General features: G+C 37.1%; 1 protein-coding gene across 4 annotated transcripts in view; it reads right to left on the bottom strand.

Moving 5' to 3' along the window:
* The window catches only part of TLL1 (tolloid like 1), a 134,461-nt gene that overhangs the window by 98,330 nt on the left and 21,008 nt on the right, over positions 1–15,123 (bottom strand). The gene's annotated exons all lie outside the window — the stretch shown is intronic.

Here is a 15,123-nt window from a genome sequence, read left to right as displayed (position 1 = left end):
TATCACTAAATGACAGCTTTGTTGGCAAGTTCGTTAGAACCTTCATAACAATGTGACTGCATGTAAGGCACTTCATACTCACTTCCTAACATCCATAATAATTAAAAAAGCAAAGCTACAGTCAGAGAACTTTTTGTCCATATATTTTGTGTACATAGCCTGGAAATTAAGTGTAATTAATATTTTAGCAGTGAAAAAATTTGTACAAAAATGCTGAGGAAATGGGGTGGGTTCATTCATGTTCTCAATAGCAGGAAAAACTTGGTGTGCAAACTCAAAATATTTGCCATTTACCTCAACAACAAATGTCAACGTAAGCGTAATTCCTGTTCTCAGCTTGCTGTCTTCTAAATGCTAACTATGAAGTACAGTTCGTGATTTACAGTGTTTGCAGATTCACAGTGTTTACAGATTTGTCTTCATTGCCAAAAGTGCTTCTTGTGTTCCAAGTGAGTGGTGGATGGATGAACAGTCACTTATCTATGAATGCCCAGAGAAGACTAAAACAAATAACATTCATAACTAAATTAGGACTGCAATTGGCACATAGTCTTTCCTCAACTTCTGTTGCATCCTAACATTAGTTTTGCATAAACTTTTCTTTGCTTTCCCTATAATTTTAAATTTATGCTTTAGTACTGCACTTCCATCCACATTTTATTCTGGTCATCTGGAGGTGAATACAAAGTCTCTTGAATTATTTGAAAATACATAAATACTCACATATTTGATTAGTAATAAAAACAAAAATATTTTTGAATGCAAAAGCAAAATTAAATAAAGAAAAACAATAGTTACCAGCTGTGATATAAAAATAGGTTTAACTGTGGATCAAAAAGTAACTTCCAGAAAGCTCATGAAAACAACATAGAAAGGCAAAATTTATAGGAAAAAAATAGGGTCAAAGTTATCTAAGGTTTTCACACATACATTAAGGAAGTCTGTTTTGTAAAACTTATCATTACAATCTATACATAAAAACTTGAGCACTCACCAACCAAAGAACAGTAGCATACAGTTTTCCCATTACTTGCTTTCTAGGGTTTAGCAAGACAGTTTTTGGAACTACTGTAGTGATTCATATAGTCAGTCACTTCCACTGCACTGGGTAAGGGGAGGGCTACCCCACAGTCCCACCTTGCCAATCACATTGGCAAATACCTCACAGACTACAGAAGGCTATCAGTTATTTCAAAGAGCTCTTTCCTTTCCTTCTACTTTCCAGGATGAGGAGGCAGCATAACTTTTTCTCTTCTTTAGCATAAAACATTGACTATTTTTATGAAGCAGTTCTTGTTTTTCAGCCATCCTTTCTTGGGAAAGAAGAACAAGAGTTTAGTTCTTGTCATCACGTTTACTTTTGCAAAGAGCATAAAGGTAGTGCCAAGTCCTAGAAGAAATACCTAATACAAAGGAGAATTACTGTAGAATAAATAAATTAGTGCTTTCTTTTTTAACAGCATTCATTTTTTCTTAAAAGGAATATATTTTTCCTAAGTGAATGTGACCGCAGAGTACATGAACCAGGCCTTCCCTCCACTGAATTAAAAACATTTTACAGACCAGGAAATCTTTGGAAAGAGTGCCTCAATATCGTTTTTAGTTTTTGTAACCTATTCTTCAATGTGAAAATAGCAAGCATACAAAAACAGGGAAAAATTAAAATCAGAAAAAAGTGTCACCACGCTTGCAATGGTGAAGAAACATCAAGTGCACAGAAACTGTGCTTCCAACAGGCTGTCCTTTAACAGGAAGACTCAGAAAAATTGAACCTGTTTGTGTAGAGTTAAATCAAAATTCACATGCTAAATGGCCATTTCCATAGACAGTTTTAATGAAATAGAATACCTGGTTACTTGTTTCAGAAGTCTAGATATTTTCTCCAAACTCAACAGTACCCCAAGTGCATCTCATTTGATCCTAGGCATCTATCCTCACTTATCCTTCCAGCCAGAAGAAAGAGAAAAACAGGCATCTCAGGCCAAGGTCATGCACTCCTGTTTAACACAGGTATCTAAAACAGTAGGTTCAGTGACTAACTGATTATGCCACCTCCCTCTTTCAACTCATTATAGCAGAATGAGAGATGACTAGTTTCAGCTGAACACCTGTATTTTAGAAGGCTCACTTTAACGGGGAGAAATGTTACTCTTAGTGTTTCTAATGCTTTAGCACATTTCCTTCCCAGCATTTTTCAGTTGCAATACAAATAATGGATGTGCAACATTGTGCCATCATGAATGCAGCACAGTAGCATTCTTCTAAGGCACAAAAGGTGGTGGCAATGTAACTGATCTTCCATTACAGGACAAGTGTGGCATTTGTGCAATTCAGGAAATAGAAAGCTAAACATACATACGTACATGAGCAAGTGATCTAAAAAAAAAAAAAACACCACAAAAAATGTTTTTGAGATTTAAAAAAACAGTGCTGCATTATGTTCCCATTAAAGAACTTTAAGACACAACAGCTACCTCTGTCTGTTTAGACATCTCTACAATTTGAAATTATAACCTAACAGTGAACTAAAACTGAGGAGAAAAATCAATAATTTCATGTGATTTTCTTTTCTAAATTTTATTTTATTTGTTTTGCATAATAAGTTCATGCCTTAGTAATTAGTTACCACTCAGCAACCTGAATACTAAAAGATGCTTGCCAAAATTATGTCTTAATCTTTGTCAAAAATTGCACAGTTCCCTGAAATAACTTTTGTGGGTAATTAGTAATTTTGGCAACAAAGTTCCATATTGGACATGAGACAGAATCTTCCGTGTAGATTCTTAGACTAATTATCTCAGGAGTAAAAGACCAAACAATTATAAACTTAAAAAAATATTCAGTCTTTAAAAAGCACAGGTGACTTCAGAACTAACTCAACTTGCAAACCAAGATGTGGGCTTAAGATAAAATCATTACTAAACTGAGTTTAAAAGCAATTACAGAAAACAGAATAAATTAAATTTATCCATTAAGCAATACACAAAAGCTCAGTACATTACACAAGATCATCCTAAGGCCCTATTCAAAAGCTTTATCAGTTACTCTGATAGGTTTAGAGATATTTTTAAAGCAGCTCTTTTATGAACTTCTTGGTCTTACACTAACCAAAGAGAGGACCAGAGCAAGGGAATTTGAGCACTAGGCATGTGATTACCTGTACTCTTTAACTGTTAGTTCATTCCCTCACTGTTTCCAGTTGTTCCAGCCTGCTGTTTTCAAGACAAAATTTCAGCATGGTCTTAAATATAGTTCACTCCAAGGACCATTTCCCAACAAAACTGCAAGCATTCAGATCCCAGCAGGTGAGCTCCCAGGGGACTCACCCAGCTTCTAACACCCTGCAGGGCAGGCAACAGACACCCATTCATACCCTTCATGTCATGCTATCAAAGCCACTGCTTCGGTGGGTCACAGCACAGCCCTTGCCCTACTTAGATGCTTGGAACTAAGAACACCCACCATCACAACCATCAATTTTCCCAAAAGCACAGTTTTGGATCTCCACTATGATGATGGAAGGGGATGAAAATTAAATATTCTTCAGTTTTTAAAGTTTTTGAAATGGGGTCTGAACAGCAGATTTATCTCAAAGTGTAAACAGGGCTTAGGATTCAAAAGTATTTCTTATTAGTCTTAAAAGCATCATATGACATCTCTAAATACTAGTTTATATTTCTGAAAAATGCACTATACATTTCAGAGAAACACTTCATAGCCTAATTAACACAGAAAATGTTTTAAGGTCCTTGGATATAAAGCAAGATTTCATGTAAATTATGACATCATACAAAATCTTAATTGGCAAAACTTCAATGACTTCTTAGAGAATAACACAATCTACCCACTAAATTACTGATTTGCCTGAATACAAGGAAGAATCATTCACTCTCCCATTAATGAAAGACAGATTTTTTAAATTACACACTCTTCTGGGTGAGAAACTTTTAGTTTACCTGGAAACTATCTCCAGAATTGTAGTACTTCAAAGCAGAGTATGAAACACTGACAGATCAGGTTTTTTTGCTCCAGAAGGATATTCTGAAAATAAGTGTAAAAGCCAGAAGCTAGTGTGTTTAATCCTCTTACAATTTAATAATCCATTTTATTACGAACAATGAGGTTATCACTACAGTTTTTTCTCTTAACCATATCAAGTAGGAAAAACCTAGTGCTTGACAAATAAAAACCCAGTTAATTAAAACTACATTTTCTACTACAGTAAGGAAAATAAAGCCCCTTTAAACATTGCCATAAGGCAACAGACTTAGAAACATTTACTTAATCAGCACTCTTAAACAAACTCACTATCATCTACTGTGAGAATCCTTAACTCAACAATATTGTAAATCCCTGAAAAGAAACAGTCAAGATGAAAGGCAAATAGACTAGTGTATAATTGACAAAAGGACTAACGTTTAAAGAACTGGTAACACCAACATCAGGAAAGGAAGGTATCATCTACTAGCACCTTAAAGCAACAAAGCAACTTTACTGCTCCAGGACTCAGATAATCAAAACAATTAAAAAACAACAGGAAAAAAAAAAAAAGACAAAACAACAACAAAACAAAGACCACACACAAAATAAAGCACAAAACATAAAAAAACCAAAACAAAACAATAAGCAATCCACAAACAAACAAACCCCCCCAAAAAAGTAAATTTTTACTCTGAGAAATTTACAAAAAAAGATTGTAGCTAGTTGACATTGAGAAAATGCAAGATATGGTCATGAAGCTCAGCATCAAAAGGATCAAACCCCCCAAGCAGCCCCAGTATCGGCAAAACTGTCACTAAGATCCTTTTCTGTGCAGAAAGGCAGGCATTCAGGGGCAAGCTACAAATGCCAATCAGGCACCCTTGCAAAGTGCCGACCCAGGAATAAAATACCCTGGTTTATTCCCTCTTTGCTGGGAGTGATTAGGTCCCATTAGTGTCACTGAGAGGAAGGCATGCATAGCGAGGGCTGGGGGCTCCCTCCAGGGCGAGGGCTGGTGGCACTCGGGCTGCCCGACAATTAACACACAAGGCGGTGATGGAGACAGCAGCTGTGGGAGAGAAAAGCACTGAAAAAAATAATATATGTATCAGAGAGAAATGGCAGTTTCAAGCACAAGGAAAGCTTGCCTTGTCTTTGGGATTTAATCATGCATTTTAAAAGGGAACAGAAAGGAGCAGAGGGGAAGAGATGGGCTCTAAACCAAACAGTATCATGAGCAACAAACAAATGGCACTGGAAATCAGAAACTCTTCCATAGCACTGGAAATCAGAAACTCTGGAAATCAGAAACAAGCTCCACAAGTTTCCATCATTTCTAACTTAGTGCTGATAAGAGTCAAGAGGAAAGTCCGTAGTTTTAGGAATGTTTGCTGTAATCTGTTATTTGAAAAATTACAGCTATGAAATGAATCGAGTAACCACTGTGAAAAATCATCTGTTCTGCAAAAGGCAACTGCCAGCTTCACTGCCAGCTGGTATTTAAGAGATTACTTTACAAAGAAAAACAAAACATAATTTACAGAATACATTAATCCAAATTCACCTAAAAGTAAAATACATTTTCTTGACTGTAAATTATTAACAATTTCTTCTCTTAAATGCAGAAAAATTCCAGTATTGCAGCTGATGAGCAATTTCTAAATCTGAAAAATATTCTTAGAAATCACGTGTGCAGATTATCAGTACCAAAATCCATCATGTGGATCCAAGAGAAAAAAATCATCCACTAGCCTGTTTACCAGTAATCCTTTAATGTTCATCCCTCAGTGAATACCTAGTCAGAGTAGCATACAGGAAGAGACACAGAAAAGGCCAAATTCTTCTGAAATAGGTCGTCACTGAGATTTGAAAGATAAGTGCATACTTATCTTTCATAACAAGTTTCAGGACCATTTGTCATTTCATATTTTAATTTAGTAGATACCGCCCAATCCATTTAATGATAGTAAATCTATCTACTTTGTTCTAAGTATTGCAACCTATATTTTATCAATCAGTCACTGTGTAAATACATCTACCCAGGGAGCTATTTACAGCACACAGAACCCCGCATTGCAAATCAATGCTTAGTCTCCCGCTAAAAAGCGGAAGAAAAAAAAAAAAACACAACACAGGAATCCAAGGGTGAAAGTGGCACATATTGAAATAAATTCACCATATTTTTATCCTTTAAAAACGCAGAAAGTGTAATCTCTATATACACCTACAATGCACAGATTATACACCTACAATGCACAATTTGAAAATCTGATCACATATTTATTTTACAGCTCCACTAACTGCAGAAGTTTATTTTGTGAACTGTTAATCGGAGGTTCTGAAACAAAGATAACTTCAAGCTTGACCTCAGAAGCTTAATGCAGAGAGGCACGCATAATCTGTTTGAACCAAACAATGCACACCCAACTAATGTACTGAGATAGATTCTGATCCTGCAAATATTTAGTTATAAGAACGTCTAACGGAACTGACCAAGGATGTCAACACAAGTTCTATTGTTGACTTATGCTAAGTGTCCACAAGACAAAAATCTAGGTATCTTTCTTGATAACATGCTTAGAAAGTCAGAGGAATGGGACCATGCCTAGCACTTATATTCAACGGCACTCACCAGGCCCACCTTAGCTACTCAGTTTATTTGCCCACAGCTGCAAAGCAAGTGGGAGAATAGTTCAAGTCACAAGTACAAGCTATTATCTTTCTTTTCAGCAAACATGCAAAAGTTAACTTTATTTATAGTGGTTATCAAGAGGAAATTTTGAAACATCTTATCTCACCAGGCCTTTATTCACAGGAAAAATGCTTCTGTTTTGTCACCTAAACTGGATCAATTAGTGTTGCCAAACATGAGTCTTCACTGTAAAAATTAAGTGGCTTAATTAATCAGCTATGTAGTTTACAGAATTACACTTGTTTCTAATACCTACAGAATGAAAGATTTAATTTAAAGCACATGCTTCCAGGTTCTACAATGTGAGATGCTTTCATAATTTAAAAAAAAAACTCCTGCTGATTTTTGCAGTTTTCCTCTAAATTTGTGTAATCAATTCAGCCTCATTAACATTTCACAGACTCTACCTTATTCAGGTTCCCTATTATTTTGAGTACAGAAACATGGCTAATAGAAATCAGACACCTAGACAGAGCTCAGATCAGCATTTAGTCAGCATGCTCTCAAAATACCCCTGTTTTGAGAAGCACTCTTTATGAAGCAGAATTTAATTCCATCTAAAACCAATCTAATTTAAATTTCAGTAGAACTGCTGTCTGTGTTAGCCTGCTCTCTACTCTGCCAAATCAGGTTACCTCAGTGGTAGCATTCAGTCAGTCTGTCTCTTAGCTTATCCTCAAGAAAACTGTTTGTGCCAAATGGTGGGTAGATATAGTATGAAAAATTTTAAAGCTCACTCAAGTACTGTATCTCACTAATCACACCAATGGATGTTCAGTATGCCTTTTATTTTTCTTATGTTCTAAAAATGGAAAAGGTCATAAAACTAAATGCTTGTAGGAAATTAGAGATAAAGAAATACAATTACACACACTTGGTAAGAGCTATTTTTTAATTCAAAGGGGTAGACAAAAATTAACGTATTTCCCCACTAATGACACTTCAGGAAAATCCTCCCTATCAGAAAATGTTCTACATATGATACCACTGATTTCACTACATTGGCCTAGTGTTTCATTTGAGTGCAAATAATAAATTCCCAAACCAGCTAAAATAAAACTGAATTACAGATTTCTTTGTCTCTCAGCTGAAGCTGTTAGATGGTAACCTGTTTACCATCAAGTTTCCTACACACTTGTCAGATGCTTTATCATCCCATCAACCCACACAGAGCCCCTCAAAATATAAATGCACAGTCTGATTCAGCATTTGGTAACACTGACAGGGGCTAGCAACCTTTTTCTTCAAGCCAAGTATATTCTTAGTTGGATTATCAAGGTAAAGCTAACACCCCCATCTTAATCTATACTTTTCTTCTGTGTCTACAATTAAGCATTGAGGAGAAAGGAATTAATGTAAGAACCTTCAATTGTACCCAGGAGGGTTGTTTTAGCAACTAATTTGACTAATTAATGCTGTTTACACACCAAGTTTCCTGGATTTTTTAGCTTTAAGAATGGTTTATGTTGATTTAAAATTGAAACATTAGCATAAGGTGCTCTTAAACTGAAGCAAGAATGTAATTTAACTAAACTGATCTCTAAACCTACTTAATTTAATCACTACACTTTTCTTGTGTACACAAGGTCTTTGTGTTACCAAAGCCTCTTGAAAAGGTGTAGGTTTCAAGGCTACTGAGAGAAGAATGAGTGATGGACCATGCACCCAAAATGAGCTTCAGTTTAGATACACAAGGCTTTGTTTGATTATTTTCCCCTATCCAGTGTGCCCTATACTGATGGCTGTTAGGACAGTTATATTTGCACGGCAGGGAAGGAGAGATTTTTAACCATTCTGTGTGTAGGTTGAAAAGTGGCAGATACCCATTTTGCTACCACACTAGGCTAAAACGTTATAATCTAGTCAAGGCACAGCTGGATAGATTAATTTATTTTCCAACTGTATGTAAGCACACAAACACATACAGAGAAAAAAATAAAGGCATTACTCAGCCAAGAATTTACATTAGCAAAAGGGAATTCATTTGCCAAGAACAACAAAAACAAAACAAAACAATCTATGTGAAATCAAATTTCACATATAAGCAATCCGCATAACAAGCTTTCATCCAGTAGTACTTGTCATTTTCCATATAATCAAAGCCTACTTGGATGCCAGTGCACACTCTCCTTTCATAATGCCTTGGCAGAAAACCATAATGCAGTGAGGCTGGGCCCCACCTCACTTCCTTCACTGACAGGTGCCTGACAATCCTTGTGCCCAGGGCATGCAGCTGTGGCTTCCCCTCTCCTCCTGGGAGAATTAACACTACACTCACCAGCCACTGGACAAACCAGCTTCTTCATCCAGGAAACAGGACACTGATTTAAACACAAGGAGATGTATAAAATACAGCTGAACTTGTGCACAAGTTACACAAGAGCACAAGTCCCAGTTGTTTTGCTATATCAGATCACTCAAATCACTAAGGACGTACCTTTCTGCCTCTTCTCTTTCACTTTCCAACTGACATTTTGACAGGCAAAACACAACTTCCTCTAGTATACACCAGTACTTTACTTGGGTCTACAAGAAAACTGAACATTAAAAAATAGGCAAAACCCTCCCATTTTTCTTCTAAAACAATAATCTAGGAAATACCTAAAGCATTTTCTGTGTGTTATGATTGCCTCACTTGTCTTTGTTTCTAAAAACTGGCATGCATCAGAAGAAGGGAAGATGTAGCCAACTAGAAAATGAAGCTATTCAGGCAGGACACGTGGACAACCGCCTGAACTGCAGATTACAGAAATTCAATACAGATATATATAAAGATGTGCAAACTACATACAGATATCTAAGTTAATGTATAGAAGAGTCCCAAAGTGATAGAGGGTATATAAGCAAACTGCTGGAAAATTCCCTAGTGTGAAATTAGTCCACCCAACCAGCACTGTGCCTAAGCAGCTTCCAGGAAGGACGTGGCAGCTGAAACAACCCTTAGCCTATGGCCAAGCATAGGCAGCTCACATACAGCCACAGTTGTAGGAGAGAGACAAAACTTACTAGCATAAACACCGGCCACAAATGCCAGAGCTGGCGTCAGTATCCAAGGACATTTTTAGGCATACAGACATAGCCAAAGAGATTCCCAAAGGATCTGACATAATTTTCTCCAAGCTTTCTTCTTCTTCCACCTTATTCTACATCAACCCAACTCTGGAGGCTCTGTCACTGAGAAAGGTCAGATATCACACTACCAGTACTTTCCTGGTGTGGCTGGGAAATCTCCTTGCTATCTGCAGACGATCCCTTGCAGCTGAGACCATCAACAAACATCTGCAAAAAGATGAAAAGCTAGTAGAAGCATCCTTACCCCCTGCATGACTGCATTTATAAAGCACATATGCAAAATACAGCCCTTTTGCTAGAGGGAAAAGTCCTAGATCACTTTTGGCCGTCTCTGAACTCCACACCCATCTCTGGTGTCAGCTGTGGTCGTGGGCGTTCAGTTTGATCCAGGGTTTGGCATCAACCTTCTAGAGCTCTTCAGTGCTAGTGTTTTTGGATAAAGTATTTTCCATCGTCTTATTATTGCTCTGACATATTCATTTAACTTTTTACATAAGCAAACTCTCTTTTACTTTAATTGACTGCCAGAGTAAAGAAGTCAAGAGTTGGGACTATTATTATTTATCTGACCTGATCTCGTGCCATACATGGGCAAGGCACTCTACAGATAAGCACAGCGGGCCCTAAACAGGCCAAGGGGCTAGGCAGTAACAGATTTTCTTGCTTTCACACTTGATTTCACACATGTGGCATGTTGTTTTCTTTTGTGACAATATTTTGTGTCTATGTGTAGTTAGAAGGGGGTTTTTTTGTTGTGTAATCCTGGTTCAAAGCAGAGTTCAGAGCTGAGGAAGACTGGGAGGAGGGGGTTCTTAGAAACAAGGAGAACAAGGGAGCTTCGAGCCTCTCAGGAAGTAGTTTCAAGAATATTGCATAAATATGACACTTACGGAAGAGTTAAAAGAAGAAAAAGAGAAACAAAAAAATCCAAACACTGCTCAGAAACTTGAATAATGCATCTTTCTAAAGAGACAAACATATTGAAGAAGAAAACCATAGCATTTGTGATGTGAGTTCCATTTACTTGATGAAACTCAAGTGCTATTAACTTCATCAATTTTAAAGAAACATACCATACTGACAAACTTTATGTCCTCCAGCCAATACACTTGCCCATAAGACCACCACAGTTTGTCACGCAGTTCTGCTCTATAACAAAGACTTAATTGAGCATCAGGGCTTACACTGTATTTTCAGACAGCAGTGGAAGTAAAGATTTTTGTTATTAAGTATACAGCAACAGTGATGTCTTCCATAGAAGCTTGGAGACCCACCTAGAACCAGTGCTGAAACACTGCCACAAGAATTGTAAATATCCTTTGTGCCTTTATAGGGCCAGATCTCCCAAAGCAGCTCCTAACACAGTCCCTGAAATAAATAGTTTGTGTGTGCCATAATTTCCATTTTTGTCAACAGCGACATATCAGCATATGCACTGAGTCACCACAGATGATCTCCCAAACCAGACCTCCATACATACAAATGCAGAATTTGCCTGAGTGAAGATTGCAAGAGATTTTTTTTTTTTTTTTTCAAATTGAGTACATGATACATCTCATTTGAAGCCCTCAGTTACTTTAGAAACAAAACCATTTTAAAGTGGTCTTATTTTTAAAAACATCTGTGTGAATAAGGTAGAAAAAATAACTAGGATATTATTATATACAGAGTATTTCACAGCAAAAACAGAGCCATGGGAAGGCTGTTTTTCTCCCTTTGCTCTTATCCAAGCAAGCACCTTCTTCTTAAGATTATGCTGTTACTCACTGGTTTTCTGGGACTCATGGCAGACATGACTGAGAAGTTACAAATAACCGTTGTCCAACTGCAAAGTTAGTTAAGATCACAAGTGAAACTAATTTCACTGATAAACTTTTCCGTCTGCTTAATGACATTTAGGCAGTACTATATATATATGCCTATAATAATTTACTGTGCAATCCAGAGACACCCAGTATATCACATTGATGCTGATCATCATAAATTTTTATACTGTGTCACCATAAAAATATTTAGGACAACAATTCATTAGTTGTAAGTAAAACAAAAGAGTCAAAAACCAAATTCTGCTTGTATAGAAGCCGAAAGAAAAATTTCTCCAAGTTTTTAAGCAAAGAGTAAAAGTGAAGTACCAAATGGACCTTTGAGCAGAGCTTCTGCTTCACCAGCCTATTTGTATAGTTTTGCCACATTAAGCTGTATCATAAGCTAGTCAGTTTTCATATGAGTGCCTTCCTCAAACATCTTCACTCAGAAATTGTTCTTGTTCTCAGGAACTAAAAAACCTGTCATTTCCACATTTTCTTCAAAGACAAGTGAGGAAAGAAATATTTTCATTTCATTTGCTCCTTGACACCAGCATGGGGAACCTCCCATCCTGTTGGCTTCCCTACCTGCAAGCAGTTCCTCGTGGCAATCCAGGCAACAAACCATCCACCAGCCTTTACTGATTGTGACACTGGCAGGCAGTGGTCCTTCAGCCCTTACTGATGGCAGTGATGGTAAGCACCTGTCTGCAATATTCTGTTTATGGCATGACCAATTGAGTGGAAACTGGGTCACTTCTGAACACAGAAGACAACACGGTAGGGGTATACAAGTGATTCTTGTGACAAAGGGTTCAGCAAGTGTTGCTAAGTTTAGTTAAAGCCCTCTGGGCTTAAATCTGGGAACAAGTTTCCCCTCTGATATGGGGAGAACCAACTCCCCCCTTCTTTTTTTGGAAAAGATGTCAGAGGCTGCATCCACCCCAGACAGCCTCTATATACAGAGTATCTTCTTACTCTCTACAATTGATAGAAGAAGGTATATTGAGGCAGCAAGGTACGGAGGGAGATGAGATTGCACAGGCTAAGAGACTTGGGGCAGTAGCTGTCAGGTCTGCAAACCCTGTTGGGTGCTGATGCAGTGCCCCCACCTGCACTCCTATGCAGTCTGACAGGAGTCACAGGATGCAAATCTTCTTCCAGCAGCTGCCTCAGGCACACTGGGCACAGCTACCTGGAAAAGCAATAACCAGCTGCCTCCAACTCTTAAGAGTCAGTAGGAAACCTTAAAATATGACTTAGGCAGATTTGGGGAGTAAGAAGTGAAAGATGAATCAGTGCAACAATTCTTCTCCCCTGATTTTGTCTGCCATGACCACATCACTATGTCTGGAAAAACCCTGACTAGCTGATTGTTAATACACGTTAGTATTTTTAATATTTTTTTTAAGATTAAAAGATTTTTTAAAATCCTTAGACTTTGTCTCCAGTAGAGACAGCTGAATATTGCATTCTTATGATTTTACTGATCAAAGGAAAACACTTGTGTTCATGGTTATTTTTGAAAATGAAAGGGAGATAAAGTTAAAAAAACAAAAATCTTCTACACAAAATTCTGCTGCAAATCTCTGTAGTTTACACAACAGGTAGAAGAAAGCAAAAAGTACTAGTGGAAGAAATGGTTGTTGGGAAGAAAAACAAGAGCTGGTGTAGATGGCATGCTTCATTGAGTGGATAACCTAAAGATTTTTATTTATCAACATATTAAATCACTTTTTAACTTTTTTCATTATTCAAGTTATTATAAAAATCTTTTACATGGTAAGTTGTCAGCATTCTATACAGCAAAGAAACCTCTAATTCAATAGAAGGCTGCCACAAACGTCAGTGCTAGGAAGACAATGGACTATTTCTTTTAATATTTTTTGTCAGTACATTCTCACTATGCCAAAATGTACATCATAAGAGCAGGTGGAAAAAAAAAATAAATGAGAAAACCACTGAATGAACTAATTCACTATGCATCTATTCACTACCAAGTTCTTCCTTCTTCTGTTACTTTACCTTCTAAACCTTCCAGTTAAGCTTCACGTTTAGTCAGACAAGCTGTCTCCTACAAGTAATGAATACATGGTTTTCTCTACAACATAATGCCTTCCAGTACACAAGCACTACATAACTACATCAAGTTTTCACTAGCTAGAACTTTGGGAAACTGTGGTTTCTTTAAAAGATCCATGGATAAGAGGAAAGGAAATTTAAAAAAAAAAAAAAAAAAGTTAAGTTAAAAGCACTTTTAAAAGTGAAATATATAAGTAAGTAGAGTCATGTATATGTGTGATATTTTTTTTCTATGTAATGCAGTGTGCTGGGTAAGAGCTTAATCAATTGAAAGCAAGTTATTATTTAGCATCAATAACCTGTTATGAGTTCTGAACAACTTTTTACAAAATTAAAAGTGCTTCAATAGCAGGACAAGTAAGAAATTACTGAAAAAAGTTACAAGCTTTTTAATAAATCTAATTTCACATGTTCATAAGCACTTCATAAGCTTTGTTCTGCAATTAAAAGGACTTTAATTTGAAAACTTCATCAGATAAATTATTTTCTTTAGCCTTTGTGACATCTTTATAGATCTGGTTGGTTGGGGTTTTGTTAAGTAATGTATACTAGGTTAAATCTAGGTTAAATCATTGGACACCTGTGAGGGAGAAAGAGCAAAGGACACTCAAAGCCGCAGGGAATTGCCATATCCTCCATTTTAGCAATGAGATGAAGTACTGGAATATCCTGACCAAGATGCAGAATAGTACCTGCATCCAACCCCATACTCTCTGAAAAATCAGTGAGGTTTTCACTTACTTGCAATTGTTGGTGCTGAACTGGGGCCTGAAGAAGAAACTGCAGAATAAAAGAGCAGATGGAAACCCCAGAAGAGCAGATGAAGAGCTGCCAAGAGTGACTCAGGTGAAACAGAGCCAAATATTTTTATCAACTCTGAAAACAAGGCATTCTTGGTAGTGAGATCAGAAGCTGAGCAATCACACCAAATTACGCTTCAACCTGAGATGAAAATTTTAATGTTGTTCTTCCAGCCAGTATCAACAAGAAAATAAAAGGAAAACATAATAGGAACTCTCTAAATATATCCAGCAAAACCAGAGAGAACTGTGTAACCTACAAGCTCTAGAAGGGAAGTCCATTGGAAAAAAAAAAAACAACTGGATAAAAAGGGGAGATGCTACACAGCAATTCTGTTTCACAGAGATAAGTGTGGCTTGTAAGATGAAAGTTACTTATCTGTTATTGTTTTATGGAGTGTTTGTTGTGCTGATGGAAAGCAAAGGTCGGACCTAGACTAAAGAAACTTTAGCTGATTACTCAGAAGTCAGGGTTCAAGTTTTTATCAGTGGGGTTTCTATTAACAAGCCTGTGTCTTGAGTGAATTGAAAGGTGATGTCCTGTTCCAGACTACTGGTGCACAACTGCCTGGCTCTGTGAGCTGCACTCCTGGGAAAGATGTCTGTGATGGGCTGTCAGGGCAGTAAAAGCTTTCAGGCACTGTTCAAGAATGAGTGTAGCTGATAAAAAAAAACAAAACAAACAAACAAA

Source organism: Apus apus, chromosome 4 (assembly GCF_020740795.1).
Source record: "Apus apus isolate bApuApu2 chromosome 4, bApuApu2.pri.cur, whole genome shotgun sequence".
NCBI lineage: Eukaryota > Metazoa > Chordata > Aves > Apodiformes > Apodidae > Apus > Apus apus.
Note: the sequence above shows the minus strand (reverse complement) of the source record. Positions and strands in the feature narration are given on the sequence as shown.